This window comes from Panthera onca, chromosome E1 (assembly GCF_046562875.1).
Source record: "Panthera onca isolate mPanOnc1 chromosome E1, mPanOnc1 haplotype 2, whole genome shotgun sequence".
In the NCBI taxonomy this organism is placed as follows: Eukaryota; Metazoa; Chordata; class Mammalia; order Carnivora; family Felidae; genus Panthera; species Panthera onca.
Window position 1 is genome coordinate 1,373,369 of NC_138352.1, and position 14,381 is coordinate 1,387,749.

At 53.5% G+C, this 14,381-nt stretch overlaps 1 protein-coding gene across 2 annotated transcripts in view; it reads right to left on the bottom strand.

The window, feature by feature from the left end:
* The window catches only part of SCN4A (sodium voltage-gated channel alpha subunit 4), a 45,714-nt gene extending 36,284 nt beyond the window's left edge, over window positions 1–9,430 (bottom strand). Inside the window, exon 1 of one of the 2 annotated variants that reach the window (XM_078438301.2) lies at window positions 8,477–9,430. The gene's annotated coding sequence lies outside the window, so the exon portion shown is untranslated. Of the gene's footprint in view, window positions 1–6,275; window positions 6,370–8,476 lie in introns of those variants that run through there. The other variant, XM_081791091.1, reaches the window with a different exon arrangement.
* Window positions 9,431–14,381: the final 4,951 nt, after the last annotated feature.

The following is a 14,381-nucleotide window of genomic DNA, read 5'->3' on the forward strand; positions in this document are numbered from 1 at the left end:
TCTGCTCTGTGCTGGGCTCGTGCTAGGAGCTAGAATGTAACAATGGCAAACTCCCTGTCCTCATTGAGCTTGCATTCCAGAGGGAGGAGGCAGATAATAAATAGGGAAGCAAATAAGATAATTTTAGAGAGTGATAAATGAGAGGCCATGCCAAGAATAAAACCCAGCTCCCTGAGTGCCAGGGCTAGAGCCCGTTTAGCAAGTGAGAAGCCCCAACGGAACCTGCACTGAAACGGAAGTTTGGGCGGAAGTGGTGCGTAAAGTGAGGCCATCTTGGGGGCCTGGAGATGGTGAGCAGACAGGGGTGAGGGTGGGGAAAGAAGGGTGAGGAGTCGGGGAGCCAGGCTGGGGCCAGCTGTCCATAGGCAGGGAGCCGAGAGTAAGGACGCTAGAGGGTGAGGCGGCCCTTCTCTGGAGCAGGTCCAGCCCAGCATTGTCTTTCTCTGTGGGGCTGCCAGATTGGAACACTCAATTCCAGATATAGTCTGACCACAGAGAGAGAGGCCTTTTCTCCCCAGCCTAGACACCCTTTGTATTCATTCATCCCAAGATGGCATTCTTTAGCCACCTCCTCATAAGGTGGCATTTACAATCACTCCTGATCTTCTCCTCATGAACTGTAGTCAGATTAGATCTTCCCCCATCCTATACGTTGTGCAATTGATTTTTCTCTTTTAAATCCAGGTGGACCCCAAACAAAATATTAGCAAGTCAAATCCAACAGTGTATAAAAAGAAGTATACACTACAACCGAGTGGGATTTATCCCAAGTGTGCAAGCACGTTCAACATTAGAAAATCAGTTGGGGCACCTGGGTGCCCCGGTCAGTTGAGCGTCTGACTTTGGTTCAGCTCATGATCTCGCAGTTCGTGAGTTTGAGCCCCACATCAGGCTCACCGATGTCAGCACAGAGCCAGCTTCAGATCCTCTGTCCTCCCCACCTCTCAAAAATAAACATTTAAAAAAGAAAAAGAAAGCAGTTAATGTAATCTATTACATCAATAGGTTAAAGGAGAAAAACCGCATAATCATATAAAGAGATGCAGGAAAAGAATTTGACAAAATCCAACACCCATTCATGATTTAAAACAAAACAAAACAAAAAAACAGGAACAACTCAGCAATAGTGGAGAGTTTCCTCAACCTAATAAAGAACATTTACAAAAAAACCTGCAGCTGGGGCACCTGGGTGGCTCAGTCAGTTAAGCGTCTGACTTCAGCTCAGGTCATGATCTCACAGTTTGTCAGTTGGAGCCCCACGTTGGGCTCTGTACTGATAGCTCAGAGCCTGGAGCTGCTTCAGATTCTGTGTCTCCCTCTCTCTCTGCCCCTCCCCTGCTTGTGCTCTCTCTGCCTCTCTCAAAAATAAACATTAAAAAAAAAAAAAAAAACCCTACAGCTAACCTAGTACTTAATGATGAGAAACTAGAAGATTTCCATAAAGATCAGGAACAAGGCAAGGATGTTGCCTCTCACCACGCCTTTCCAAAATATATTGGAAGTCCTAGCTAATGCAATAAGACAAGAAAAGGTAATAAAAGGTATGCTGATTGGAAGTGAAGAAATAAAACTGTGTTTGTTCACAGATGACATGATTGTCTATGTATAAAATCCAAAAGAACTGAAAAAAACAAACTGAAACTAATAATCGTTTCAGGATGCAAGGTTAAAATAAATCAAAGTATAGGACTTTACATCCTACAAGTTGCCCTTGTTCATTATACCTCTTCACCTCTAGTCTTTTGTGAAAGCCTATCAGATCTTGATTTTTTTCCTCTCAGTTCAACACTCTCACAGCTATGTATCTGTGATCCTGACTGTCCCAAATTATTGGCCAAACACAGCTCAGGATAGACACCATCACCACCATCCCCCCCGCTCCCACCATATGCTTCTAGAACCTTCTCTCCTAGGATACCTATGCCTTCAAAGAGGCTCTTTCAAACATCCAGAAACCCACCAAATTGCACTGTATTGGCCTGGAATCCTCCGATAAGTATCAGCCATGCTGTACCACCCTGAGATGTGAAAACCACTGTGAGAAGCTCTCCATACCAGCCTGAGAACAGATGTGACCTGCCCCTCACAGCCTTCCCTGTTCTCTCTAGGGTGCATCCCTGTGGATGCAGAGATGGCAGGTGGCTTGCTGGCCTTCCTTGGGCCCCAGTCACCATGCCTCTTGCCAACCAACCATGCCTTTCATCTGCTGCAAAGCTGCATTCCAGGGTTAGGCTGTTTTGTTTCTCTGTGGATTGGAAACAAGACTACTTTAGAGCTGCATGTGGCCAGCGGAGACCCCTCCTTAGCTTCACCTGCAGTGGGGGCTCAGACTCACACCTTTCTGGGAGATTGAAAGAGATCAAACTTTTTCTATCCTGGCCAAAGACAGCACCGGGCATCTGGGTGGACTCCTTCCCAAATTCCTGCATTCCTAATGTGGCCCAGCTCCAAAACACAAAATAGAGCCCCATGCCCCCTAGTTACAAATCTCAAGTCACAGCTTTTTCTCAGCTGGGGCAGTCTGGGGGAAGGGGGGATGGGAAAGGGGTAGCTGTATTATTTCTCTGCCAGCACTTAGGGCTGAGGCACTGGCAGGCCAGGGGCCTGGAGGAAGTCACCCCGGGTGCCCTCCCCTCCTGATCTAATACTCTGCAGAGGAAATCTGCTCCAAGAGGTCTTGGAGGGAGGCCTAGAGCCGGGAGCGGAAACCTCCGGACACTCAGGAGCCCCGAGAGTTCCGGAAACAATCAGGGTCACATGAGGGGTGTTTCTAGGCAAGGGGTGGGCTAATGTTGATTGCGCTTTCCATGTGGGGCTCACTGGATCAACGCATGCCTCCTCCTTCTTTAGGCACCCGATTTTACCAACCTAATTATGTGTCCTTCGCGAGGGGTAAGAAAGAGAGGCGTGGCCACATTTATTTTGTACTTACTATATGCCAAGGTTATTTTGTTGTTCAGGATATGTCAGCAGCCCCTCCCCCACCCCCACAATTAGATCCATTCTCTGCCCGTCCCCAGTAGCTCTCAAAAAGCATCAGTTAGTTTTCCCCAAACTGCCTCCTCCTCCTCTCAAACCTGACTCTTTTCCTTCCCCCAGGGTGTTTCTGGTCGGCTTGGGGCCAGATGAAGTAAAAACCCACAAATGGGAAATAGATCCTCAAATGGACTGTGTTTGGGTTTTGTGAGCTGTGCCCCCTTCCTTCTAACCCCTCCCAGCTCATCTTTCGGCGGCCCTAGACGCCTTTTCTCCTAGAAGCAAAGGCCCAAGAGTGGGTTTACCCTCGCAAGACTGAGCCTCAAATCAAAGGAATTCATCTTAAGATGTAGAATTCCAACTCAGTCAGCTTGAGGAAGAGTCTGTTAGGAGTGAAGGAGGTTGGTTCCTCTGGCTCCCAAATCTCAGTAGCTTCACTCGGCATCCTGACATGCATAGGCCCATGAGGTGGAGGCTTCAGAATTATTTCTTGAGGAAAAGCAGTCATGGGTATGTTCATTGGGTGCTTCCTGAGTGTCCAGCAATGTCCCAGCTAACAAAGACAGAGGCAGAATTTGAATGCCGCTCTCTGACATAAATCCATGTGCCGGCTACTACCCTGGGGAACTGGGCTGGCCTGACCCTCACCTGTCTGTCCTCTTCAAAGGGCAGACTGGGGTCCTTGGGCCAAGCCCCTAAAATGTACCAGCTGGGGTGGGCACCTGGCAGGACTAGACTCAGGTCTCCTGGGGCCTCGTGTCAAGAATTGTGGGAATGGGGACTACAGGTCAACAGCTTGGTAAAGAGACTTCCTCGAGGTATGGGTTTCTTTTGCACCAGTCGACCCTCATGTACCCCCTAACTCCCTCTGCAGCCCAGTTGTACACACACACACACACACACACACACACACACACACACGCATCACTTCCATGAGTCATTTCCCAGCTGCTCCAAAGGGTGGGGAGGCTGATTAGTTCCAGCCAGGCCTGGGGCTTCCTGCCCTCTGCTAGCTCGGCTTTTCCCAAGGAGCTGCACGCATGACCACCAGTGCTCTATGGATGCCACCCTTAAAACCTGTGCGTGCACACCCTCTCCTGTGAACATCTGGGCCCACCTCACCCACCTTTGGGCAGATCTACCCCCTGCACACATGCCTGTCTCCCCTGCCCTGCCTATTTCCACCTACAGTCTACCCCGGGAGATGCCTGCCTCTATTCTCTTCTCTGCCCCACACCCTCACCCTTCCCAGACCGTGGCTGACAGGCTTTTTCCTTCTGTGGGTCCACTGAGACACTAACAAGAGGATTGTTCAAAACTGATCAGAGCCAGGGGCGCCTGGGTGGCTCAGTAAGTTAAGCGTCTGACTTTGGCTCAGGTCATGATCTCACGGTTCATGGGTTCAAGCTCCGTGTCCGGCTCTGTGCTGACAGCTCAGAGCCTGGAGCCTGTTTCAGATTCTGTGTCTCCTTCTCTCTCTGCCCCTTTCCCACTCGCGCTGTCTCTCTCTCTCAAAAATAAATAAACATTAAAAAAAAAAAACTTGACCAGAGCCCACCTGGCTCCCACTTTCCTCCGTCAACCCCCCACCATCCACTTACAGTGAACTTTGAGCCCTCCCCGCTAGGTCCCCACATCCCTGCCAGGCCCTGGGGGCCCTGCCAGGCCCTGGGGGCTGGGGATCAAGGTCACCAGCATCAGGAAGAGTGGCCCCCTTGCTTGCTGCCTGTGAAGCTTGGCCTCTAACTGGAAACCCACAAGAAAGGCTGGTGGACTGTCCCTGCCCCTTCAGCCAGCGTGGCCCTGTCACTACCTCGGAGAACTTTGCTTTCCCCCAGAAACTGCTCCAGGGCTGTTTTCCCACCAGCTACCCTGATAAAAGTTCTTTCTCCCAAACTGGGCCAATCTAGAACTTACAGGCTTCCCAAAAGGCCAGAGTCACAAGCAGATCTTACTAAAATATAAGGCAAAGGGACTCTGTTTTGCTTTTGGTTTCACAGTCCTCACGGCAAACATCTATAAACCGCAGACCCTCTTGGAAGGGGGTCTGCCGTCCATTTTATAAAAGGGTCTCCCTCACCTGAGGGAGACCAGATAGGAAAAAATATATATATAACCCCTCCCAACTATGTGCCCAGAGCTAGACAGGGTCGTCCCGCTTCCTGCCAGGCAGACCCACCTTCTCCACCTTTTGTGGCTCCTCCCCTCCTTTTGTTAACCCCCCACCCCCACCCCCACCCCCACCCCCAAGAGGCCACATTGATTTCAGAGTCACAGCCTGGTAACAGCTGTGATAATTACCTACTAGTTAACACTTACGGAGACCTGACTACTTGCCAAGCATTGTTCTGGGCACCTCACATTCATGAGCTCATTTAATCCTCACCACGGTCCTACTATTAACACTCCATTGGACAGATGAGGAAACTGAGGCACGGAGAAAGTAAGTAACTTGCCAGAGGTTATTTAGGCCGTAGACTGGAAACCCGGCTCCTGGGGCTCTCGAAAGAGCCCTTGGCTCTTAAGCACTGAGCTATATCACCACCCAAGTCTAAACTGGACCATGACCTTCTAGCACCTACCTGGTGGGGATGGGGAGGGGGGCAGGGGCACCTGGTTTCACAAACCAGTTAAAAAACGGAGTGGTGTCTGGTGACCGTTGTGCATTTGCACCTTCTGTTCATGCTAGGGCTCCTGGCAGAGGGCAGCAAGACCGGAGGGGCAGGGGCGGCCTGCCCTTCCAGGGGTCCAGCGGCTTCTCTGTCACCCCCTCCCTCTCTGCTCCTCAAGCCCCTCCTGCTCCTCCTGCTGCCCCATCCCCCCCATCGATGGCTGTTGACTGAAAACTGCAGGGAATAAAAATAGCTGTTGCTGATGAGGCAGAATGGGGGCCAGAGCACATGAAAGGCCTGGGGCAGGGGTGGTGGAGGTGGAAGGAATTGGGATTCCCCCAGCCCCATAAACACCCCCTGCGGGAGCCACTAGGGGCCATGGCCTGTCTCTCTCTGCCACTGCAGAGCTGGGGGCCCCTGCAGGAGGCCCGGCACCTGCCCCAGCCCGAGGGCTGCCCACTGGAAACCCCCCTGCCCCCGCTCCCCCCCCCCCAGTCTCAGGGGCCAGCTCTGCCCCCCACCTCCAGCCCTGCCCCAGCATCGGCGCCACTCGCTAGCTGTGTGCCTCGGCTGAGTGACGACCCTCTGAGCCTGAACCTTCCAAGAGGAGTCAAGGAACTGAAGGTTTGTATGACCTGTACCCTGGTTGCTGACATCCACCTGCTCCATCCCCTCGCTTCTCCCTACCTGCTCTCGGGGAACCTCAGGCCTCAGATTTTTCATTTCCACTCAGTGCATCTCTTTCCTGTCACCTGGAGAGAGCCTTTCTACTCCTCTCTGTGAAGTCCAATCCCTTCTCTCCTCTCTGGCTATGCCTGGCCCCGGGAGACTTCTCTGAACTCCACCCCCAGTTGGGCCACCCCCTCCCCTCCCCGCCAATATCTACACTTTTCTCTATTCTGGTGGCCAGAGTTGCCTCCGAAGGCAGGGACTTTGTCAGGACCACCCCCATCATCCGACCAGGAGTTTTGTGCCTTCAGCATCGAACTCGGGGCTTCCCCTTGGCCTGGGCCTGGGGTTGGGGCCCAGAGAACCTGGTGAGGTAAGCCTGCTAGGCAGCCCTTGACACTCAGACCAGCCTATGGCTAGGAAGGTGACCCTGAGTCCTGAGCCCCCACTCCAGGCAGATTCCCAACCAGATATGACAAGCAGAGCCAGGCTAGGACAGGGCCACCTGGGAATTATCTTCCCAAAATCACACTAAAAATCCCAGCCGATCCCCTGAGAGAAGCCTGGGATGCAGATGGAAATGTGCCATTGTGTTTTATGTCTGGGTCCCTGCATCGCCCACACAACGTGATGTGGCTCCAAATACTAGTGTGATAACCACAACTGTCCACAACACGGCCATAAGGAGTAAGGCTGCCGGTCATGGGCAGGGGACTGGGGATGACCCCAGAAGAATCTGGAGGGTCCTGGGAGAACCAGTGTTTCTCTACCCCCGAACCCAGCCCTGCCCCACCTGTGTCTGGTCATTGCCACCACTAGGGGTCTCCTTAGCTCAGCTCAGGGCCCTGGGGGCAGTCGTGGCCTTGGTCATAGATGAGGGACAACAATGCCCACCACTGGCTCTTCCCCACCTCTCTGTCAGCCCCTTCCCCTCTCCAGACTAACCAGACAGGCCCCAAACTTGTCTCTAGCTAACTGTCCTCAAGCTGATTCATCCAGAGAGGCTAAATTAAACAGCCTTCAAGGCTCCTGTGGGCTCTAACCTTCCCAGGCTCTGGGGTGATTTATTTCTGTGCAGGCCCCCCGCTGCCAGTGTTATGGGTGGGAGGGGGACATGTTTAGTATCCACCTGGAGGGTCACCTCCCCACCCTGGGGCATCATGAGGCCTCACCAGGACCTGGCCCTGTGCCCAAGCAGGGGGAGGGGCAGCGAGACACAGTACTTAACTGGGTGGAGTGGGAAGGGGCTCAGGCCTTCTGTGCCACACCAGCGCCTTCTTGGAAAGCCTCAAGAAGCCTCCACCACCCCACCACCCCCGGGCCCTCTGGGCAGGGACCTCCCAGTCTTTTGAACAAATGCCCCCCTCTGATAAGCAACACCACACTCCTCCAAAACCCCTTCTCCTACCTCTGCTCAGACCTTCCCGCCTCTTCCACTAGCCACTGCTCACCCTCCTCCCTGTGCCCCCAGTTCCTGGCTCTACCAGCAGGGAGAGGGAGGGGGGCTGTGTTCTGCCCTGGCACCGGCCTTGTGGCCCCCGAGTCCCCTCCAGAATCCCCCAGAATCCCCTCAGTGCCGTGGCCCCATCTTCTTCCCCTGGCGCCAGGCTTTCTGCCTTCCTTACTTGTCTAGGGAGGGAGCCTGGCGCGCCACGGGCCGGCCGGGAGAGGCCAGGGCGGTGGGCAGAGCCTGGGCGGTACAGCCCGAGACGTGTCCTCTGCTGGCATCTCGAAGATTCCTGTTTCAGCAGAGCAAAGGAGCCGCCACCACCCCCCACCCGGCCTCCCGCCGCTCTCCTCCCCCCACAGCCCTGCCTTCCAAGCCACTGTGAACCGGCTGAGCCGCCACTGTGAACAGGCTGTTTTGGCTCCTCTGCTCTCCCCTCCTGAAGAAACTCAGCCGGGGTCACCCTGTGCTCGTCTGGAGCCGAGCCTTCGCCACTGGGCCATTTGTGACCAGGGCAAGGACCCTTGCTCAGAGCAAAGACAGCCAGCCAGGGGCACAGAGGGCAGAGGACGGGGCCACGAGAGGCAAGTTTGGGGCCAGAGGGTCAAGGCACAGGCCGGGGCAGAGCAGGGCCCGGTGTGGGCAGGAGGACAGCGGTGCCCGGAGCGAAGTGGTGACTTCCTTAAAGCCAGCTGGGCACAGGGCCAGGGTGCCCCGCTCCTTGGGGTGGCCTGCCCTTGGGGTGCCGGCCGGGGCGGGGTGCGGTACTCACTGCCGGACAGGAGCGGAGCGCTTGCAGCCGAGCCTGGAGTGCCGTGCCCACCTCCGGCTGGGGCTGGGACTCTGGGGGACTTGGCCGGGGGGCCGGGCGGCGGGGACAGCTGCTGCCGCTGATGTCACAGGGTCATGAGTGAAACCTGAGGACTGGGCCAATCTTCAGGTGGGAGCCTGGGCCGCGCTTCCCTCACCGGGTGTGCTCAGGCTCAGCCTGGGCCGGCCGCACACTCTCCCACTCACACGTGTGCACACGCACACGCACATGCGCACACACAGCGGGGCACGCGTATGAGCCCACTCACGCAGGTCCTTTCCCACCCTTGACGAGCTTACAGGGCTGGTTCTCTGTGTCAGTCTCCTTTCACACTCACTGCCAGGAGTCCGGGGGGCACACGCACACTTGCTCCGGTACGCCCTGTGGGTGTGCCCCCTCCCCACGCAAATGCCACACACACACACGCTCAGCCATACGTGTAAATCACCCTCCACACGTGCACACAAACACTTGCACTGCGTGTTACACCTGTTCCCGAACGGGCTTACTGCTCACGCAGACACACTCCCACACTCACACCAGGCTCGTGCGTGTACTTGTACACTTACAGCCGGGTGAACACAAACGTCGCATACCCTGGGCGTGAACTTTTATCAAGTGTCCGTCTGTGTGCGCACACGCCCATACCCATGGTCACGCTCATGCACTCACGCATTTCCACGCATGTTACTTACATCCGTACTGTTGTCTACGTCCACACTCCTGTTCACGCGTACCCAGGGCCACCCGTGTGCACCTATGATCGTGAGACTTTCATCAAGTGTCTGCCTATCTGTACACCCACGTCCCCCCACACCCAAATACACACCGAAACACAGCACACATACACACATCCCTCACATCCCACACACACACATACCTCCAAACACACACACACACACACACACACACACACACACACACACGCAGCTCTTAGCTGGACAACACAGCAGTCTCAAGGGTCATTTCTCCACCGCCACTACCCACCCCCCCACCCCGCCATCCCACCACCCCCCCCCCCACCATCCCACTGGCTAGACATCTGTCCCTCAGAACTTGGGGAGGGGACAAAGGGTGGGGGGCAGGTTGAGATTGGTTCAGCCCCCCTCCCCCCTCCTTTCTGGGTCTGTGGTGACCCCTAGTGGAGCTGTTGTGAAATGACCCGTCTCACAGCTCAAGCGCCTGCCCCAGGAGGACAAGAGAACCCCAAAGCTCCCGGCGAGGCTCCCCCCACCCACTCTCCCACAACCATCCCTGAAGCATCTTTTCTGGTAGCCAGCTCTCCAGCTGCGCGGAGCCCAGGACAGAGCGTGGCCTTTGTGAGGGGCGCAGGGAGGCCTGAGGAGTGGTCCCCCTCAGTCCTGGAGGCTGGGTGGCCTCTCTCCTCCCAGAGACCCTCTGTGGACACAGCCCGCAGCCTCCTGGAGCCCCTCCCTGAAGGCCAGGCCTGGCTGAGGCTTGCAAAGTTCCTGCTATGCCCGGACTTCCCGCGTCTCGCTCCAGGTGAGTCACTTCACACCCTCAGAGGTTCGTCTTCCAAACCCACAGGTGTGAGCGTTGGTGTTCTCTGTGCATGGTTCTTATCCTGCTCTGCTCGCTGACCTTTCCTGACACACATTTGCCGTGTAGTTTTGTTGCTAACGTAATCCAGGTGTCTGGTCACCCCTGCCTTTTCTTTGCAAGGATCTTCTTCTTCTAGCGCTCAGAGGAAAAGCAAACGTTTTGTCTCATCCTTGCCAAGTTGTCTCCCCAGAACTGTTCCTTGGGGTCCCTGACATCACTCAGGGCCCTGCCATGGCTCCAGTTTGCTTTGCTGCTGGCTACTGTCCCCTTGGTAGCACAGTCCTCCCTGTCCGTGGGCACTGAGGAGAGGTGGTGGGCAGGCAGCTGTCATTCCCATATATGGCTCCTCCCTTTTGGTCTCTGCCTGGGCCCTGCCAAGAGCTCTGTGGGGGTAAGAACGACTTTAATGAGGGATTGAAGTAATTGAAGGGAATTGTAATATATGAGGGGGAGGGCTGCTGCATTCAGTTGTACGGGTTGTCTACTGTACAATTCTGGGCACCAATCACGTTTGCAATCATTATAGATTCATGTATTTTAGATGATAATTGTCTAGCAGATGGTAGCAAACTGTCCAGAGGACAAGGCTAATTTTTCTGACTTGCACAAGTTGTCATTTGGACTAGGAATAAGGCTGATTGGAAAACCAAAGTTGTATGTGAAATATGACTTTTCCCCACAGCCCAAGGGGAATGAATGCCTCCCTCTCTTGATAACACTATTCCTCCTAACTTTGGGGGACTGCTCCTCCCCTACTCCAAATAGGTCATTCTGGGGTGGCCGCTGATTGCAGGACGATGACCCCGCCCCGGCCACGGAAATGGCCATGTCACCCAGATCTGGGCGATCCTCTTGGCCACAGTGGCCGGTCCAAAAGCTGGGTATGTGGCGCAAGTGTGGCCAGTCGTAGTCCTTCCTGGGGAGTTATATGTATTGATACAAAAGAAAGATGAACTCTCTCTCCTCAGGATTCTCTGAGTTTGTCTAGGGTAATTGAAGTAACAAGTCAGAAGGTGCCTGAGGAGTATTTCCCACCTAGCGGAAGGGCCTATCTGTAGGACGAGCCAACGAGAACACCACACACGATGCAGGGGCGGGGGGAGGATGAGAGAGGGGCCTGAAGACACTGCTTGACCCCTGGGTCAGTGAAACTACAGAGCAGCTATGTCACTGTCTGCCCCATCACATGAGCCAAAAAGCGTCCCTTTTCCTTAGGCTGGTTTAGGCTGAGTATCAGGTGCCCACAGACAAAAGAATTCTTAGAAGCACCTTTCGGAAAAATCCCACTCTGGGGCACTTGGGTGGCTCAGTCGGTTGAGCATCCGACTCTTGATTTTGGCTCAGGTCATGATCCCAGGGTCCTAGGATCGAGCCCCGTGTCGGGCTCCATGCTGATGTCACAAAGCCTGCTTGGGATTCTCCTTCTCTCTGCCCGTCCCCTGCCCATGCTCTCTCTCTCTCTCTCTCTCTCTCAAGGTAAATAAATAAATTTAAAAAAACGACAAAAAAGAAAATCCCACCGTGACCCACAGGAACCCACCCTGTCATACCCTGTCCTGGCCACTACTCCCCACCCCTCACCCCTGCCTGAGCAGTCAGTTCTCTCCCTGAGTCTTCAGCCAGGGAGACTTTCTGGGAGCTTCAGCAGGTGCTCCCCTGTGGTTGGTGACACCCCAATTCTGGGAGTCAAGGAGGGGAGGGCTCTGGACTCCACCCCACAGTTCTATTCCTGTGAGGTGGGACCTTGAAAGCAAGTTCCCTTCACAATGCATCCCACTGCTGCCATCTACACATTTATAAGTCTCCAAAGTGCCACCAGGGGCCTGTCAGACAAAACCACACACACACGCATCTCACAAGGGTAGCCATGATTTGGACAAACAGCATAGAGCCTCTAAGCAGAAAAATGGAATTTCTTTCCTGTGATATTTTCAAGGCTTCTCCCCACATAGCCAGTAGTCATAACTAGCTCCTTCCAGTTAGTGCCTCGCTAGAAAGGGGGCCCAAGAAAAGTGTCTGTTGCTGGGTTTTCTGCCTCTGCTTAGCACTTCCTCATCTGTACCAAAAAGAAACACTGAAATTTCCACCCAAATTCTTTTTTTTTAAGGCTTATTTATTTTGAGACAGAGAGGGCGAGCATGTGTAAGTGGGGGAGGGACAGAGAGAGGAAGAGAGAATCCCAAGCAGGCTCTGCACCGAAAGCACAGAGCCTGGTGTGGGGCTCGAACCCACAAACCATGAGATTATGACCTGAGCTGAAGTCAGATGCTTAACAGACTGAGCCACCCAGGCAGCCCTACCCAACCCACATTCTTAAAAGTTCCCTTTTCTCTCCATTTCCATCGGAGGAGGAGATGAGGGAGCCCAGTTTTCACGGTTTTCTAATGACTGCACACTCTTCCTTTGAGTGAATTGCCTTCATTTATATAGCCATTCCCTTACTAAAGGACGCTGGATATGTTCAATCTTCGACTCTTAAAAATAACACTGTGACAAACACATTTTAGTAGAAACCTTTTTCCCTGTTTGGTTTATTCCCAGATACAGATTTACCAAGGCAACAGGGAGGACTTTGGTACATATTTCAGTGGGACACACACACACACACACAAAACCCAAAAGTCATAAAGCAACAAGGCAAAGATACAAACAAGAGTCCTCGCCGAGACAAAATGAAGAGGAAGTAGGTGGAGCATTCGATGCCTCAAAGAAGGTGGTAGGAGGCAGGGCGAGTATGGAAAGTCACCTCCACTGTTGGACTAATGTTAGATCGTCTATAAGCAAAATAGCTCTGGCAGATAAGCATGTGCGGTTTTTCCATTCTTCAACTGGCAAATGTTTCCGTTTCCTTTGATGAAGAGCTCTGCTTGAATACAGAAGCCAGATAGCGTTTATCTCGGCCCTGCCTTCCAAAATACAAGTTTCGTGTGTGGTTAACATACGATCTTGTATCTGAAATAATCACCAATTCCTGACTGTTTTCCACAGCCACCTCCAGCCCGCTCTGGGCTTCTTTGAGAGGGCTGAGGGTGATGGCCTCCCGCTGGCCTCCCTGCCTCCAGCTTTGCCTCGGTTGAACCCATTGGCTGTTATACTCCCAGATGAATTTTCCTCCGTGTCTATTTCTGCATCTGATGTCACCGAACACAAATTTTAACACAGAGCTACCAGAATTGCTTTCTCCAGGAGTTTTCAGCAGACTGGGGGCAGACACGGAGAAAGTGGGAGGTTAGTGTCATAGTTTGGATTCCCTCCAAAGCAGAGCCTGAGACAAGGATTTGGGAGCAAGTAGTTTCTTTGGAAGGGGATCCCAGGAAGCACTGTGAGGGAGTGGAGAAATGACAGAGGAAAAAACCAGTGAAGTGTGTGTTTGTTGGTGAGCAGATTATCACTGGGACAACTGAGACATAAAGCCACAGGGACTACTGAAAAACTTCGGGGACGATCCCCCCCGGAGTTGTCCCCCGGAGGCCAGCAGGCTGGGGAATTTACCATCAACTGCTCTCCCTTGATGCTTCAGGGTTGTCTCTGGGATGACTTCCGGCCTGCCTCACTTGTGGCCAGAAAATGTCCCCAGATGGAAACACGGAAAGTGAGTGCAGGAACCAACTGTATACCTTTGGGAGGATACATCCCCATCAGACATTTGTTCTTCCTGAGTCTGGTTGACATTAACAAAGATGGGAGGAACAAGATGAATCTTCCTAAAACATGTCTGTGCACACGTCACTGCCCTATTTCTCTCCTGCTCGAAACTCACCAAGAGCTCCCCACTACCCACATAGCTCAGCCTGAACTCCACCATTCCGCCTGCGAGTATGACCTGCATCTGCCTGGGCCGCTGGAACTTCTCTCTGCCCAGCTCCTCCACCACAGCCAGAGAGTGTGACCACTGGAGCATTTCAGGCCTTGTCTATTCTTGCACCTGTGCCTTTGTTCAGTCTGTGTCCCCAACCCGGGCTTCCCTGTCTCTCACACTGCTTGGCCCCATCCAAAGTTCCTCCACTTCAGAATCCTATCCTTCAGTGATCAATTCATCTCTTTTTAAGACCCCTTCTTTTAAAAATATTGTTTTAATGTTTATTTTTGAGAGAGAGAGAGAGAGAGGGAGACACAGCATCCGAGGCAGGCTCTAGGCTCTGAGCTGTCAGCACAGAGTCACATGCGGGGCTCAAACTCACAAGCCATGAGATCATGACCCGAGCTGAAGTCAGACACTTAATTGACTGAGCCACCCAGGGGCCCCATGACCCCTTCTTATATGTCTCACCCACAGGGACTTTGCACAGTCTTGTATCTTTCT